Here is an 18,762-nt window from a genome sequence, read left to right on the forward strand (position 1 = left end):
GGAATAAATGATTTGTAAGCTTCCTTCAGGATCTGTTGCTCTATCACCCTATTATGCCAGTTGAACAGTGCTTTTGTAAAAATCATGTAAACTACTTTAAAACTCCTTTAAAATGGTCAGATTCCAGATTTGTTTTACATATTTTTCCTCAGTACTGATGACGGTGACCCACCCTACTGAAGAGAACGAAGATACCAAAAGATGAATCTATTAAGTTGTGCTTCCACGCCATACTTTCCAAACAATTTCGTGTTCCTGTTTTACAGATATAGAAACTTTGGCACAAAGACGTTGAGATTTCTTGTCTAAAGTTGTCTGAGTCAGTGCTAGAACTGGGAAGAGAATTATGGTTTCATCATTTTCTCTGCTTCTTCTCGCTCTTGGTGCATGCTTTGCTACCTGTCTTGAAACACCTTTTCCAACATCAGTGAATTTGACAGACTGACTGTTCCCATTTATAATGTTAATATTGCTGTCTGTAATCTCCTCTTTGTGGAAAAAATATTTCCTTGATAATTGGTTTTCATTACTAGCCGATTTATATTCTCAATACCTGTATTATTTTCTTATTGCTAATTTCTTTTCTTACACACACACACACACAAATGTCACATAAAAATATTCACACAAATATAAAGGAAACTATACAGAGATGTATTTTTTTCCAACACCAGCCCCAAGAACTTGGAAATAACTTTGTTTTCTGCTGATCATTTCCCTCCATTTGGCAAGCATTTCATGTCACTGTTTTTGAAGTGCTGCAGTAGGAAAAAAATGGCTGCCTTTTGTTTATTTCCCTGTACATTAGCATGATGACATCATCACTGATATTAGCCAGAATGTATATGTCTTTAAGAACTCAGATATACTATTAAGCTTGGAATATCATTTTTTTTCAAATAATGCCTACAGGGTTTTGTAACAGCTTTAGTATGGGGTGGACAAAAAAATAATGTATATAAATACCTTGGTGAGAGAGCACACACACACACACACACACACACACACACACACAAGTAGTGGCATTTAAAAATATTTTAAAATACTTTTCTCAGCATCAGGAAGAAAACCCCTCAAACAGATTGAAGGGATTATAAAGCATAGGCATTGTAATATTAATTGTATTCTTTAGTAGTAATAGTTTAAAGAAAGTCAATAGCGTTGTTACTACTGTTAATATCCTTTGATTATTCTGTATGTTTTTAAATTAAAAATGTAGATGATACTTGAAATCTTGTGCGCAAATTGTGCATAACATTCTAGAAAACAATTTAATGTTAATGGGAAGGTCTAATCCTAAGGTCTAAACAAGTTGAGATCACTCTTTTCTGGATTAATTATTGCTTGCTTTATAAACACTCCTACAAATGTATGTTAAAGGACTGACTCTTTTTTACTTAACTAAACACAGAGGTAATTTGTTCTTTGATCCTGAATCATGATGCTGGCTGGGTTTTTATTCTCATTAAGAAGTAGAGGCTCTAGCTTTTGTTGCACTTCAGCTTGTGTTTGTCACATGATTTTTGCTGAGCTTAATAAGCAACAAGCTGTCAATTACCAATTCAATTTAGGGAGATTTTGAAAGGAATAAGGAATGGTTTTGTTATTTGTTTATTAATATTTTTGTTGAGTGCAATGTGACTAAATAAACTGTCTTTTGGTTTGGTGATTCCATTTTTCAAAATTGTGAAAACAACTCGAGTTTAATTAACCCTTTATGGGCTTAGAAAGACAATTTGATGTTAATTTAATATTTATGAAGCACTAGGTTTCTGTAAATATTGGGTAATCATCATGAAAACCACTTGTTAAAATTGAAATCAGATCAGGAGTGCCATATGCTTTGTAGAGGTAGGAAAATAGACAGTCTGAAATAAATCTCTGCAGTTTTAAGAACTGATATTAACCATGTGTCAGATCATTAAATGAGGTTTTCTTTTAAAATTCAATCATTCTTCGTGGGATTGCCTTTTTTTTGGAAGCCTTAGTTTTATTGATTAATCATGTAGTTCTTATATCTATTTATAAAAAAATAAACAAAGTATCACCTGTTTTCTCAAAAGTTGTAAATAAGGTGTATGTGTGTGAATACAGTAGATATACATATACATAATCTCTTGGCTAATGAAGATTTTCTTTAAGGAAATTTTTATGAAAAGCATTTTTAGAAAGCTTAGCATTTTACAAAAATAAATATCAGCAGTCCCTTTAAGAGTGCAAACAGCATTCCTTTATTGTATTAATATAGAAGTGCTTTTAGAATGCAGGAAACAGTATAGTGCATTATGATAACCCCCCCCATCCCCCACCTTAACTATTATGAAGGCTCTTATTAAAATAAAATCTAGCTAACTTCTTTTGAATTCCAGCTGAAACGTTTTCTGTAATAATAAAAAAATGTTGCGAAGGGATTTCCATAATTTGTGCTGCATTAATGACTTAAAGCATTTGTTATGCCTTCCTCATAGTAGACCTCAGCTGATAAAAATATCCATAGACACAGTGAAATCAGTGGCATGCCTAGTTCTCTCAGACAAAACTCCCATGTGATCACATGTAGGCAGACTCAGTGAGACTGAAGCTGTTCAGCAAGCAGTAGGTAATGAGTCTTTGTGCAGAGTGAAGCTCTTGTCCCTGAACAATAAAGCATATGGTACCAGCAATAAAACACAGTGCTGGGAAATTTAAGAAGATTCCGCTGGAACCAGGAAGACACAGTGTCTTCGGTGATGATGGCACATATTATAAAATGATAGTCAATGTATTTTGGACTCTAATTAATAAACAGTGCTTGGACTAGGACTACTACAATTTGAACAGGTCAGTTATTTTATAGATTGTTCAAACACTTTTTTTGCTTGATTGAATTTAAATGAGGATAGTGCTGTATGTTGATTCTAAAAAAAAAAACTTTGCATGTAAGATATTTGCAGCATATAGGCTGACTGATACACATGAATCGATCCAACACTGGATAAATTGTTGATGTAATCAGATTTGTTAGGAAAAAATATAGAAGAAAAGTGTGTGTGTGTATGTGTGTGTGTGTGTGTGTGTGTGTGTGTGTGTGTGTGTGTGTGTGTGGAGAGAGAGAGAGATTATTATACTATACCCCAAAAAAGTTATTTAAGGCATCACAAATTTAGAAGGTAAATACAAATGAAATCCATGTGTGAATTTTTAAAAAAATCTGTCCAGAAATCAATAGCAATATAGAGATCAGAGAAAAGGATTCAAATTAAATTTTTTTCCAGGAATTAATACATATTACATATATAATGTTATACATGTATTGCTTAAATAACATTCACATATAAAGTCACATTCTGGTGCTATTAGTTTAGATTACTAAGGAATCGGGTGCTATACAAATCAAAGATTACATATTTTTAGTGTTTTCCTTCAATAGGATGTTTGATTTTTAAAATAATTACTATTTTCCCCATTAACCTAAGGCATTATTTTGAAAATGTTATGACCCCAACTGCCTATTAGAGCAACACGTTTGCTCTGTATAGCTTTTAACTGTGTTAATTTCAGTTGCACATTTTTTATCATTTACTAGATCTTTTAATATGAGAACGATTATAAAAACCTTGTTTCACATAAATTGCTCCACAACTTCAAACAAACTAGCTTAATTTAAAGGGAAAAATGATTTAATTATGTGAGAAAGGTATTTTCCCATTGATTCACCATCAAGATGGGCAAAATGTGTTTATGAATACACTTTTGCCCATGAGAATCTATATCTAGAATATAACCACATTTCTTGTTTTCTTGGTCTCTAAGCATTTGAGAAGTTCAATGAAATAGGGGTTTTGCCACCTCTAGGAAGGAGAGACACAGTGGATAATAAAACAGTCTTAATCATATTTCCAAAGGCAGATAAGCGTCCTCATTTTTGTCCCTAGAATTTTGCTATCTTAACGGTAATTTAACTTAACCTTGCATCTTCATTAGTGTATAATTTCAACAAATAGCGTAGGCTTTAAATTGTTTCATTTTCATTTGCCTTTTTTTGCTTTAGAAATTATTTTCATGCTACACATATTAGGTTGATGTTATCCTCCACATTGAAACACATTTTGCATGTTGTTATAATAGCCGCTTATGATATTTGCACAGTAACTGATAGTCATTTATTCCAGGAAATGTGGAAGGAAGCAGAATGAAACCAGGCCTTTTAAAACAAAAACACAAGAGAAATCCTTCATGTACAATATTATTTCTGTCCACAGTGCTGTTCATTTTTTAGAGGAAAAAAATTAGCTACTTGCATTTCCAAAAAAAAACAGAAGTTGATGAGAATTTTAATCGGCCTACCCCATGTATTTAAATGAAGTATTTGACTATTTTGGTTTCCTTGGAAACCACAGCTGCTACAGCTAGACTTTGTTTGGGGGTGATCCTAGGGGGTCTGCAAATAAAGAATTTAAAAACGTTTATCCCTTAATCAACATGAGGGGAAAGCACGATTTTTGACAGCCCCATAAAATGGGTGCCCCTTTTTTTCTATAGGCTCTCCAGTGATTCAGGTATTCTGGCTGAACCGCAGCTCTACAGTTTCTTACCCAGCATTCCATTTCAGCTCCTGGCAGGCCTTCCCCAGCCTAATGCAAATGAGAGCGGCACAGTAGCTTTGACTGCAGAAGGGGAGGGAGACAGAAATGAGTTCAGAGGTCACAGGGCTGGTAGAAGACTGGAACAGTTGAATGAAAAAATGGAAAAAGAAATGGAGTCGGTTTTGCAGCAATCTTTAGCAGGCAGGAGAGGAGTTAAATGAAGTGGCCTTGGCTGCCCAGAGCCAAGACTGCCCAGAGCCAAGACTGCCCAGGACCTAGGCAGTAGTAGAAACGTGAACACAGGTACAGTGAGGCATTACTGCACACAGTGCCTGATTTTGTGTCTGTGATAGGCACGGGTTTGAATGGGAGTAGCCACACTTCTCATCTCTTAGAAGCTGTTACGGGTCCTGGGATTTCTGCTGTGACTGAATTGTTTTGGTATCAAATGCACATAAACCGTGTTCTGGTTTTTGCAATTAGAAACACAATGGCTAGGGCTCTTGAATGGCATTTTGTCCGGATGTAACTGTTTGAATGAAAAATTGAATCGGGTTTTCACTCTCAGTGATGTCACCTTTCAAAAGCCTCCAGGTTTGTTACTTTGTAGCAGGAACAGGTAGGTAAAGATCCCAGCCCCGCTCCTCTAGCTCTTAGGGGATATTTCAGAATAAATAATAAAAAAAAAATTACCTCTTGATCAAGATTTTTGTTGATATGATTGGGGTTAATTGATAGAGTTTTCTCTAATTTAGGTACCAGAAAAAAATTAAGCTCTGCTAAAATTGAGACTTTGGGGTTGAAAGTTGTTTTTTAATTTCATATTTGGTTGTTTAAAAATTCTGTGTCTTTCTTTTGGTTTTCTGATTCTTTCTAGTTTTCTTAACTAATTTAAAATCTGTATTATTATTATGAGCTCAACATGTTAAACTTCCTGTGATACTTGCTTTTCATTTGACATATCTGCTTAGATTGCAAAGTGATTATAACCCATGATAAATGCTGTAGGTCACTGAACTGACTCTCTTTATGAGTGTGTTTAAATATAATAGTCTTATAGGCACGTATTTCAGTATAATGAACAAATAAGATTGACCAGAAGCCTAGACGTGTGTATGTGTGTGTGTAATCATGAGAGCATTTTAGGAATTTCCCTCCCTTCCCTCAATTTTAAAATATGTAACTTAATAAGCTTTTTTCTAGACAGAGTGATCTAAGTATAGTTATTATGTCAGTATAAATTGAGACCATATGAGGCCATCAGGGATAATATTGGTAATAGAAAATAGTATTCTCACTTCTGTCAGTTTGCTTCCATCTGTAATAGATGCTGGGGTTGGGGGGCGGATTTGTTGCAGAAAAGTGAAGTAACAAAAATAATGTCTAGTCATGAAATGATTACTGTTTGCTGCTTTATTTGTATAAGATATTGAAAGATGTTTTGGATACAGAGAACAAATATATATTTACGTAAATTTAATTGTATTGCACATAGAAAGATTTAATTTCACCGTAATGATTGAGACCTGGTAATTGTGTGTGTGTGTGTGTTAAATAGGAACAAACACAGAAGAGCATCATTTAAAGTTGTGAAGGACAATTATGTCAAATGTTTACAGAGCACAGTATGGGGTGGTCATTCAGGGTCAGATTCTCTTTCTTTATCACTCTGCTGGGGCATGGTGACATTTTTTTTTTTCCAGGATCCTAGTATTGGCTTAAGAAACATTTAATTTCATATCTTGTATGATACGAAAATAAACAGGAAAAGTGCCATTTTCTTTTTACACATTTTCTCTCTTTGTAAACTTTCTGCAACAATTAAGTTAAAAGTGAATGTACTGTAATGATCTTTTGAGTTTTTCTTGTATTGGATGGACAACGAAATCTTGTTGTCAAAACAAATTTTGCTCTGTTGTTTGAAATGTGCCTAAAATCAAAATAATGTCTAATCAAACAAGAAATTGTTGTATTCTGATATCTAAAGACTTCATGTCACTGTTTTAGGAAATTCATTTTTTTAAGATGCAGCTACTTTGAATAATCAAAAAAATAATTTTATTCTATGTCAAACATAAACCTCTGTAACTACTGATGCATTTAGTTTCTACCTGCCTTTGTGCCTGTGTGCCTCTGAGGGGGGATTGTGTGGGAGGACTGTGAATGAATGTGAATACAAATTCACTTAGGCTGTCCCATTCCATTAGCCATGTAAATGGAATTGCCACCACTTTAAGTTCCCCAATAAATAATGAAAACACTGTGGGGTGGGAGTGGGGCAGGATCTCATTGTGATTCTTGAGAAAATGTGATATGAGATCTACTTTGTCATCTATCACCTATCTATCATCTGTATCATCTATCTATCTACCCGAAATTGTTAAGGTGTCATGAATGATAGGAAGTCTGTCTATGCACAAGTGCAAATATCTTGCCTGAATATCCTGGGTAATTTGTGTCTCAATGCAAATTCCTTGTAAACCTTGGATTTTTTCTGCATTTGCTTATACCATAATTTGTATAGAGGGAATGGGTTGAGGAAGCGGGGCGCTGAATCTATCTTTCCATTGGTATAGGGAGCTCTAAGTGAGAAAACTCCCTCCACCAGTGTAAGACAGGCTACTAGTTTAAGACTAATAATCTCAGAGTTGCATGAGGGGTGAAATGATTTGTCCAAGGTCCCACCACCAATATGTTTGAGTGGCAAAACTTGAACCCAAGGCTTCTGACTCCCACCCTACCAGTATACAAATCATTCCAAAGAGCAATAAATTCATGGCCAAGTTGTCTAAACTTAAATAAATAATTTTGGTCATACAGATAAAACCACAGTGCCTTGCACATAATAAGTACATGAAAATATTTACTGAATGTTAATCATTAAATTTATAAAATTAATCTTTTGTCTCTTTAAAAGTATACCTTATTTTCATTTGGACATCTATTTAGGGATTATAGCATCATAGATTCAGAGCTGGGAGAATCCCCAGGAGCTGTCTAGTTCTTATTACCTTAAACAGAAATGAAGGCTTTGTTTTGTTTTTTCTAAACACTGTGGGGTTGTTTTAAACTATGCAGTTTGATTACAAAAGATTCTTCTAATATAAAACCTACTTTATGCAATAATGTATATTGTATATTTATTTATATATTTTATATATATTCTCTCTATATTATATATATTCTCCATATATTCTCTATATTTATGCAATAATGTATATTATGTATGTGTTATACTTGAGGAACAGCTAGATCATACTGAAGTGGGCAGGCATACTGTATTCGGGAATCTTTAAGATTTTTTTCAAAGATAACTTGTCTTACTATCTGACTACCTGTCTGTCTTTGCCATCATTTGAAACTAGTTACTGTGTCATAGCCTTTGAAAAAAGTGGCACCATAAAGGTGACACTCACTCAGCCTAACATTAGGTGACATAGCCTAACCTACAACCCACTTATTCCCTTCTCAGAGTCTGTGTAAAATATTATTTTCCATCAGAGTATTTTTTCTGAGAAGACAACTGGTGCCTACAAAATCTAGGGAAGAACGGGGAAAAAAATGAAATGCCAAATACAATGCTAAAAATGTGATTCTTCTGAACCTATACTATCCCATAACAAATGTATCCATTCCATCCTTCAAAAGAAAATAATTTAACCAGACCACGCTGTAAAGGCATAATGGTGGAAGACTGAAAAGTAGATTCCATGTATTTTCTTCATTTTCAAGGGACATTCTTTCAGTTCTCTCCCTCTTCAAAGCAAAGCTTATTTCTATGCCCTTGCTATTCAGTTTCCTATCATTTCATATCAGTTTTACCCAAGGGGCTATGCAGAATGAAAAGGAGGTAAAGAAATGTAGGTCAGCATATACTTTTGGTGGAAAATATGCCAAATCCAAGTTTCACATTATCCAAAAGAAGGCATAAAAATATCATTTGCTATATGTACAGTGTGCATGTTTAACTGTAACAAAATTATTAATTTAGGTAGCAGTTTAAGATTTACAAAGGACTTTCCTCCCAATAACCCTGTGAGATGGATAGTATAAATATTATTATCCTCATTTTACAGATGAGAAAACTGAGATGAAGAATTATACAGTGTATGTCAGACACAAGCTTCAAAACTAAGTCATTTGTGACTACAAGTCCGGTGTTCTTTCCACTAATAACATACTACTTCTATAATAATGAATTATATATTTATGCTAGTGCACATTTGGAAGGTCTACATATTGAAGATGCAATAAAATTGGCCATATTTTTATATAGTCCCATCAAACTCATCAAAAGATAAACAGGTGTGTTAAATAAGTTTTATCCCACTAAGATGCAACTTTATTAATATTTTAAGAGATCTGTACATATAGTTCTTCTACCAATGTAACCCATTATCTTTTTCCTTATTTCATCTGTGTGATTCTGTGTTTCCAAAAGAGACAGGGTAAAATGAAATTCAAAGTTCAAGAATCCTTTAATAATCATTTAAAAAATGATTTGGTCTTTTTCATTGTGTAATTCACATGCAGTTCATTGTCCCACGTCATCCTTTGTTTGGAAAGTTAATTAAATTAATAGTCAATCTTCACTATTTTTGTGGACATTAAAACACACGCATAGTAAAACATAACACTTAGGTGATTGTCATTCCCTCAGGGAGTCTCAGAAGCTCTGTGGAATTTAAAGTTTTAACCCAAATCTGTACATATAGTACTTCTACCAATGTAACCCAAAAACATGAATTACCAGTGGCCTTAGCATCCTTTTCTACTTAGTGGTGACAATAAGCAAATAGCTTATAACTGACCTCACATTCAAAGTCTTTCTTTCTAAAATATTTGTATTAGCATAGCATGTAAAAATTTAGGGCCAAGCCATAATGAGGTAAAAAAAGGAGAACATTTGTGAATTGTAACTTCCAAGAACTGATAAAATTCATTTTGAATGAATTAACCAGGCAACTAAAAATCAAGACTTTTAAACATTTAATTTTTTAAAAGAAATTTGAGCATTTTAGAGTTTTTCTAAAATTTTCTATATATTATTGCAATGTATTTTTGAACCCAGAATGCTGATCAAAGTTTAAACTTTTCTTGATGACTGCGCTATCATTTTGAATATCAGTTACTATACTTTGTGATAGTGCATTTGTACTTTTAGGGGGCTATTAAGATAGATAGTGATTTTTATCCTTACATTAAATGGTCTAGGATTACTGTTTATTCTTTCTCCTTCCTACCTGTTTAATTAACACTTGTCATTTCTAATAGTTTTAGTGCCATCAGAACCCCAATCTGTTTCTTTAACTAGATATCCAAGCATATAAAACACATTTTATACAGAAATCCAAGTAAGGAAGGCATTAGAGTAGGGCCTTCACTTGGTTCCCTACTTCTCTTATAAAGAAAAATGACTTTTTAAACAACTTGCTCAATCTTTTTGGCTTACCTCTGATTCCTGGATGCTTTATGAATCAATGAGGTGTTGCCAAAAACCTGCCTACTGAATAAGTGGGACATTACTGTATGTATAGATTTGAAAACCTATCATGTTCAGTCATAAATTGGTTTAGTTATACTTCTAGCATATGGGTTAGCAACCTCAAGCCACTTTTGTCCCAAAGATAGAGAATGCTTAAACAATATGATGTATTAGAAACAGTATTTGACCTAGAGTCAGAGGAACTGAGTTCATATTTTCCATTTAATATGCTGTACATATACTATGCATATTCCCATTTCACTTGTTTGGGTTTCCATTTCCTCAACTACAAAATTAAGGTGCTGGACTAACTGTTCTTCAAGACTCCTTTCAGCTCTAGTTCTATGACACTATGATCCTATGATCACCAAGTCCAAACCTTATGATTTCTTTAGTGACATATGGGCTGGTCAGTCAGTACTAAACATTCATTCATTTATGAATCATTCAACAAACATTCATTAAATACTACTGCTTGCTGCATAACATATTGTGTTAGACCTGGGCATATAAAGAAAGGAATAAAACTTACATCCCAAACCTCAAGGAGTTTTGTAGCAATACAAATGTACACAAGTAAATATAATATAAATTATTAGAAGAGTGTAAATACTTCCCCCTACTTAGTAGAGTTACTGTCCACCACAGCCTCACTCCCTGACACCACTCAGGCAAGAATTGCTCTGTGATTGGAATCCACAACACAGAGTCACAGAATTAGATATCAGAGGGACTTAGGAAAGGCATATAGTCCAATCTGTACCTGAATAAAAATCCCTTCTATAAAATTTCCATTATGTAAATGGCCATTCATTCTCTGCTTGAAGATTTCTAGTGAGGAGAAACCCACTATCCCCTCAAGGCATCCCATTTTACTTTTTTTACTCATATAGTTGAGCTTTTCCCTTACCTTCAGTACCTAGGACAGTGACTGGCACATATTAAGTGATTAATAAATGCTTGCTGAATTGAACTGAGACCTTAATCTTCCTCTTTGCAACCACTATCCAGTGGTCCTCATTTTACCTCCTAGGTTGAGGAAGAATGTCTAATCCATCTTCCACATGATGACCCTTCAAATACTTGAAGATAGCTATTATATTCCAATCACATCTACATATATTGTTTTTCTTCTAAGCTAAATGACCTCAAATTTCTTCAACTGATCCTTATATGATATGCTTCTTGGGACAAAGATCATATCATAATATGGAGTTGATAATAGATTTGACTAAATTATTTTTAAGTTAGTAATTAATATTAACAGGATACTTATTACCTTTAACTTAAAAGTTTACTCATTGTTTTTATATTCAGAGCAGCATGGTAAACTAGATGTGCTTTACTCAGATGCACTTTTGATAAGTAGAATGTGAAATGAAAAATTTTCACTTTTTCCTTATTTCATCTGTGTGATTCTGTGTTTCCAAAAGAGACAGGGTAAAATGAAATTCAAAGTTCAAGAATCCTTTAATAATCATTTAAAAAATGATTTGGTCTTTTTCACTGTGTCATTCACATGCATTTAATTGCCCCACATGTCATCCTTTGTTTGGAAAATTAGTCAAATTAATAGTCAATCTTCACTATTTTTGTGGACATTAAAAACACACATATAGTAAAACATAACATTTAGGTAATTGTCATTTCCTCAGGGAGTCTCAGAAGCTCTGTGGAATTTAAAGTTTTAAGCAAACAGGGGAATGTCATTGTTGCAGGTATTCAATAAATGCCACCAGGTAGGAGAGAAACAGAAATGTTATTTCAAATAGAAGTTGGTCCATCAGGACAATACCACACTCTATCAAATACCCGTTAGAATGCAAAATAACATAGCCTTTAATGGTCTGTAATCTCTTAAAACACACACACACAAAATATACATATATATGTATATAAACCTTATATAAACATATAAACCTTATGTTGTTCAAAGTACTGTAATCAGTTCTCATGAAAAGATAAATACTCATTAGTTGTCTAATCAATAATAGACTACCTGAAAAATTTTTTTTGGGTTCTAACTAACCTGGTGAAAGGCATTTGTAATTCATTGCTCTTTAATAGATTCTTAAAGTTTTCATTTTTTTTCTGGTCACTTATGAATGTAAAATTTTATGTGTATACAGATTTAATGACTTATAATTTATTAAAAGTGCAAAAATGAGGCTGCAAATTGATTTGGAACATATAGCACGCAGTGTTTCCAACAAGGCTGTACTTGCATATTTAAAAATAATATCTATCTTTCTTTGTTCTTACCTGAGTAACATATGTGTGGTTACTATAAAGGAATGTTGCTAATTTTCACAGATCATTTGCTAATGTTTACCCACTCCTGTATAGCCACCTGATACATACATGGCATCGTCAAGTAGTTTTATTTCATTCTTTGTATTTGTATCCCCAGTGCCTTACAGAGTTCCTGATAGGTATGAATACATGCTTATTGATTGGTAATGCATAACAGTGAAAATATTATAAAGGCCTGCTGTGAATCCCCTTGTGAAATGGAGGTGACCATGTATTCTTGAAGGCTGTGTCAACAGAGGAAAGAAGGAAGGAAGGAAGGAAGGAAGGGAGGGAGGGAGGGAGAGAGGGAGGAAGGATTCTTACTAGGTGCCAGACACTTTGCTAAGTGCTTTACAAATATAATTTCATTTTATCCTGAAAACAATTTTGGAAAGTAAGTGCAATGATCCCCTTCTACAGTTGGGAAAAGCAAGGCAGACAGTGGTTAATTTCAATTCATTTTAATTCAGTAAACATTTATTAAGCACCTATATATATATATATATGTATATATGCCAGGTACTGTGCTAATCATTGGCAATAAAATAAGAAAAAGGAGACAATCTTTGCCCTCAAGAAGCATACGATCTAACGGGGAAGACCACACACAAAAAGAAGCCAAAAAGCCAGGTAGGAGCACAGATTGAGGTATGGGATTGTTGTTTTGTGAAGTAAGCCATATAGAGCTGCTGATGGAAAATAGAATTACTGGGAAGATGATGAACTCTGTGTAAAGGAAGATATTGGGAAGAGGTTAGTGCCCTACCCTCCAGCCCACCAGGGACTTAAGTGCCTTTCCCAGGGTCTCTCAGCTATTAACTTCTTGAGGCTGAATATGAACTGGGTCTTCCTAACTCTAGGCCCAGTTCTCTGTGTACTATGGTATCACTTACCTGCCTCTCACATGAGCCTGCCTAGAATCTACCAAAGGCTTTGAGCACAGGCCAAGTGATGGAGAGTCTCATCACTAGCCATCAGGTGATTTTTCAGCCACAACAACTTATGAAACACTGAAAAGCTGCATGAGTGTCCACATGGATAAAATCTCATGTCTCGAAGAGTTTAAAAATCAAGATGAAATTATGTCAAACTAAAATTGTCCAGAGGTGGAAGAGAATTGAAGTTATTTAGAACTCTTGAAACTACATTTCTAATCTAATGGAAGTAGTGCTAGGGGAGGAAATTGGAGGAGCTGGGTTTATGTCCTTGGTCTGCCTCTGGTTACCCCTGCGACCTTGGAAAAAGCATGTGTTTTCTCTGGGTTTGAGTTTCTTGTTTATAAAATGAACCCCTATTGTACTAGTTCATCTTAGAGATCTTCCCAGTTTTAAGTCATAGGAGCCTAATTTCTTCTTTAGAAATACTATGCCTTATGTTATGTTATAAATTAAGGATGCAATTTAACTGTCTCAAAAGGATCCTTTGTTGGAAATACACTTGAAAAGTTAGTAGTCTTCTGTGGAATTGTTCTCATTTCTATTATGGTTTTGGAACAACCTTAGAGAAAATGGTCATAGTGACCTTTATTTTTAGAATTGTCAGTTGTCTGTGAGGTGTCTTGAAGAGTGTTCTTTGAGCTAACTGCAAAGGATTATTTGCTGCTTAACAGAGAACTTTGAAAAGAGATTCAACCAAGACTCTCTTATAGTCCTCTTCATGTGGAAAAAATGAGGCACAGCTATATTAAATCTGAGTTTGTTCACTATAAAGAGTAGGTAATCCATTTGTTCTCAATACTTTACATGATTTGGACACTGATATACAGCACTATGCAGTGAAGAAGGCCATTCCTAAAAATAACGGCCTTCTGCCCTTCTGCCAATGCATTTGATCTGAATGCCAAGATTGTTCTCTTTATCAAAGAGGGGACGGGGTCATTGTCAACTTTTAGATTCAAAACAGTTACTAAGCAGCCAAAAACTGGAAAGGATTTCCTTCCTTCCTTCTTTCCTTCTTTCTTTCTTCCTTCTTTTCTTCTTTCCTTCTTTTCTTCTCTCCTTCCTTTCTTCTTTCTTCCTTCCTTCCTTTCTTTCCTTTGTTCTTTCATTCTTGTCTATCTGGTTCATCATGGGGTGTGTGAGGTGCATGTGTACGAGTTATAATGATGCAAGACGGGATTCTAAGCTTTGCCCTTTACAGACCACAGCCTCAGATTTTTCCTCTGTTGATCAGGCAATAGGGCTTGAACAGATGGATCTTACAAACCATCCAAAAGGATTAACTTAGGTTTCACAGGGTCATGAGAAGTGATTTCTAAAAATGGGAAATCTCCAGGATCCCTTGCCTTCAATTCTCTAGAGTTCAAATCCAGATAGGACTAAATGAGCTGATCCCAAGTACTCTGATGCATGCAGAAATAGTCACTATGGTAACCAAGGGCTGAACTAGATAGGATTTTATAATCTTTTCCTGGAAATCTTTTCCCAGGTAAAGAGTTAGTGTCTATGTAAAACAGAACCAAACTGTATTGTGACAAAGTCCAATTTCTTGAGATTTTTTTATATTGTTTGCCATTTTAAAAAATTCTACCTCTAGATCTTTGCTTGGATGTGTTTCAGGTTCAGTAATATATAATGGGCTTTACTATTAAGCTGATAGGGTTTGGAAAGACCAGGCCTATTAAAGGGGTTAAAAGATCCATTTATACCACCAGTCCTCTTAGTCAAATTATGTATAACATGATATTGTTTAGAAACAATCAGCTGACATAATATTTATGTGGAATTTTTAAAGGGAATTATCTGGGATCAATATTTTCCTTTACTTTTCCTATTTTGGCGTGACATTCTTGGAAAAACTATTCAATATAAATATATTAGATGTCTTAATTAAGTGGTTGTCCATAAACTACTTGGGGGATGGGGGAGACATCTTTTAAATCTGTGTGTTAGTGCATACTATTTGAGCAGGGGAGCCTTCTTGGATAATGGTTTCTAGTTTGGGGCTCCTCACAACATTCAGAATTTATCTTTCACTCCTGTTGTGAGCAATTTTTAATTTGTACCAGCAGATCCCAAGTACCACATTCCCTGAGACCCTGTTAACCCAACGCATATTTAATCTTATATTGTATACAATTTTGTTATTTACTTTTTGATATCAGCTATAGGTTGAATTTTATTCTTTTTCTACAATGTTAAAAATCCATAATTTACTTATGATAACAATTTAAAGAACCTGCTCAAAATAGTGTTTTTCTATTTTTCCCCCTATTTTTAACAGTTCCCTTTACTTTCTTCATCCTGTCCTTGGCAAAAGAGGTAGAATGGTATAGTACATAGAGATCTTGACCTTGAATCAGGAAGTGTCCTGGGTTGTAGTCCTTTCTCTGAAACATACTAGCTATGTGACCATTAACAAGTCACTCAGTGCCTCTGAACAATTCTTTCAGTCTTGAAATTACAGAAGCGTTGCAGAGTTGTATCAGTGGAGAGAATTTTCCATGTATGGAGTACCAAATATTGATAAATCAAAGATCTGGACCACTACTACCAAAAAAAACCCCCAAACACCTCTTGGCATATTTCCAAATCTTAAATCAGGACGGTCTTAAAAAGCAGCCTTATTTTATTCAAATATACTTAGTTGTGATAACCATCTTTTAAATGGTTTCTTTTATTCTGGACTTTCTGATAATTGTGAAGGAAAAGAATGTCCGATCTGTTAGCCACTCTTTCATCTCTACTTTTCTTCAGGAGCCTGCATCATTTTTCAGTCAGGTGCTGTCCAAAAGAGTTAGGTACTAAAGAAACAATGCAATCTTACTAAGACACTATGATAATCATTCAAAATTCTTCTTGCCTAAGTTTCTATTTGTGGATTTTAAAAAATTTATAGATGTCTGCCAAGTCCATCAAGAAACCTGGCTGACACCTCTTCTTCATTTTTAATAGCAGGTATGTAAAATTAAATTGAAACCTGCTTAAGAACTTGACTTTACCTGGCATTTTGTCACATTTTCAACAATTATAACCTAGAGACGTAGGATACCATAGTGAAAATAACACTGGGTTAGAGTCTTGGGCTCTAGGATTTGAATCCCAGCCCTCCCACTTATTCCACGTTACTTAACCTTTCTGGACCTCTGTGTGATGGGATCATAGATTGAGTTAGAACAGAACTCACAGGTCTCTCCTCCAATTCCTTCATGTTTCTTCATCTATAGAATTAGAGTTGGAATAAATGATCTCTAAGTTCCCTGCCAGCTCTAAATCTATGATTACTTCCTGAAACTCTTTGATGTCCTGTGCTATCATGGTCACTTTCCAACTGGTTTCTTCATCAATACAATTCCCTACATCTTCTGGGTGAGCAGAACCTCTCTGTAAATGGAAACAACTATTCCTCAATCTACATATGTTGATTTTGGGGTAGGTTTCCCTTTCCCCAGGGTACTGCATCATTCTCTTCAAGCCTTCTCCAAGTTATGTCCCTTATCCCAGCCTCCTATTAGTACAATTAATTTGCACCAACTACACAACATAGAGCCAGGTTGGGCAAACACTTCCAATGCTACAGTCATGCCTTACTTTGTTAATACAGTAAATGGAGCCAGGAAGAGCTAGGCACTTAGACCCTTAGTGGCTGGGTGAAAATGAACAATTCACTTAAACCTCTCTGACCTTCAGTTTCCTCATCTGTAAAATAGGAATAGCAATAACATTTCCCTCACAAGACTGTTGTAAGGCTTAAATGAGATTATGTATATAAAAGTGATTTATAAATCTTAAAAGTGTTTTCAGAAAGTGAACTACTTTTTTATCCAATGGAAAAGCGAGCAGGCAACAGAAACCTGGCTAGAAGTGTGTTTGGCCCACTTGGAGCTCTCCACTGGCAAATTGTCAGTAGCATCTTTCGTGGTGGTGCTGCCCCATGAAAGGACCTTGTGAGATTTTACCTTGTAACATCTCAGACAAATTCATGTCCTGCTGGCGGCAGATACAGTAATCTCCTGCCAGATGTGTTTCTGGAGAGGCAAACAGTGCTATGAAGAGGACGAATGGATTTGTAGAATAGGGACAATGCTGAAAATTCAAAGCAGTCTTTGTAGTTAGGTGGTTTGCCTGATTTCAGCCTTTGGCAAACCGTTTCCTCCATTTGTTCATTAGAAAGTAGCCCATAGGAATTTTCTTCTCTTTTCATGGCATTCAGTGTTTTATTGTCCAACAATTTGTCTGCAACTTGCCAGAAGTTCCTGTTTTTGTATTCTTCTGCCTTCTGGTCTCTCTGAACTTTCAGGAATTTTGTCTCTACCTGTTTTCTGTGATCTCCTTTCCTTTAGATTATAAACTTGGGAGTTAAAAGGACAAGCACCTAGTTCAATCTCTGTGTTTCTAAGGATCAGGAAATCGAGGCCCAAAGACTAAGTGACTGGACTAAGACCACACAGAAAATATTTCAAATCTCCAATGGCTCTGTGTTGCTCTTACGATGAATTTCTCAACCTTACATTACAGACTTTCCACAGTCTGGCTTCCACCTTCCTTTGCCATCTCATTTCATCTTTTTTCTACCTTATTTCATATTACTCTGTTTTAATCACTTATCATTCCAGTTAAATGGCTTCCTAGCTATTTCCCATATGAGCCATTCTGCTTCATCTCTTGCCTTTGTGCCTTTGCTTAGGTGGTCCCTTATGTCTAGAATGTACTCCCTTTTGAGCAACTGGGACTAGTTATATCTGTTTTTTGTTGTGCATATATTTTATCACCTTGCACAGTGACCTACACACAGTAGGCACTTAATACACATTTTTTGAGTTAATTTGAACCTATGTGTTTTGGCATCTATCCCTTGTTCAGTCCAGTGATCTTTCCGTCATCACATAGTCAGCTGATCAAAAAAAGGGCTAGGATGACAGTGATGTGATTGAGAAGAATTCTGAGGCCCAAGTGAGGGAGGCCCAAGTGATAAGCATGAATAAATGACAGAAAGAAGAACAGAAGCCATCCTTTGATCATATAGATGCTATATGTGATGCAAGTGTGTTTTGGAGTGATTGATGAGTAGAAGTCATGAGGGAATCTTCCCATTCATAGATTTAATACTCAAAAGACACTTAGAGAGCATTGACTCCAACTTTCTCATTTTGCAAATGAGGAAACTGAGGCATAGAAATAAGTGAGTTGCCTAGTCACACAGCTAATAAGTGTCTGAAGCAGAATTTAAACTTATTAGAAAGTTCCTACCAATTCTGATCTTTATAAGGTAGTGAGAATTTGAATATATCTTAAAGAGAAGTCAGAAGATGCATAAAGTGTGATTTGGTGACACCTTGAGGGTCCCAAGACCATTTCAGTGGGTCTGTGAGGATGTCAAATGCAGCTGACAGAAACTGACTTAGTCCCCATTCCCAGACCCATGAATTGCCTAAGGGTGACCAGGTATTATCACTCCCAGCCTCTGACTATTTTGTAAATG

General features: G+C 35.1%; 1 protein-coding gene across 3 annotated transcripts in view; it reads left to right on the top strand.

The window, feature by feature from the left end:
- Nucleotides 1-18,762, top strand: part of CSRNP3 (cysteine and serine rich nuclear protein 3) — a 141,156-nt gene that overhangs the window by 16,991 nt on the left and 105,403 nt on the right. Inside the window, exon 1 of one of the 3 annotated variants that reach the window (XM_072612193.1) lies at nt 2,557-2,820. The exons of the other annotated variants lie outside the window; for them this stretch is intronic. The gene's annotated coding sequence lies outside the window, so the exon portion shown is untranslated. Of the gene's footprint in view, nt 1-2,556; nt 2,821-18,762 lie in introns of those variants that run through there. 3 annotated transcript variants of the gene reach the window in all.

Source organism: Notamacropus eugenii, chromosome 5 (genome assembly GCF_028372415.1).
Source record: "Notamacropus eugenii isolate mMacEug1 chromosome 5, mMacEug1.pri_v2, whole genome shotgun sequence".
Taxonomy (NCBI): domain Eukaryota; kingdom Metazoa; phylum Chordata; class Mammalia; order Diprotodontia; family Macropodidae; genus Notamacropus; species Notamacropus eugenii.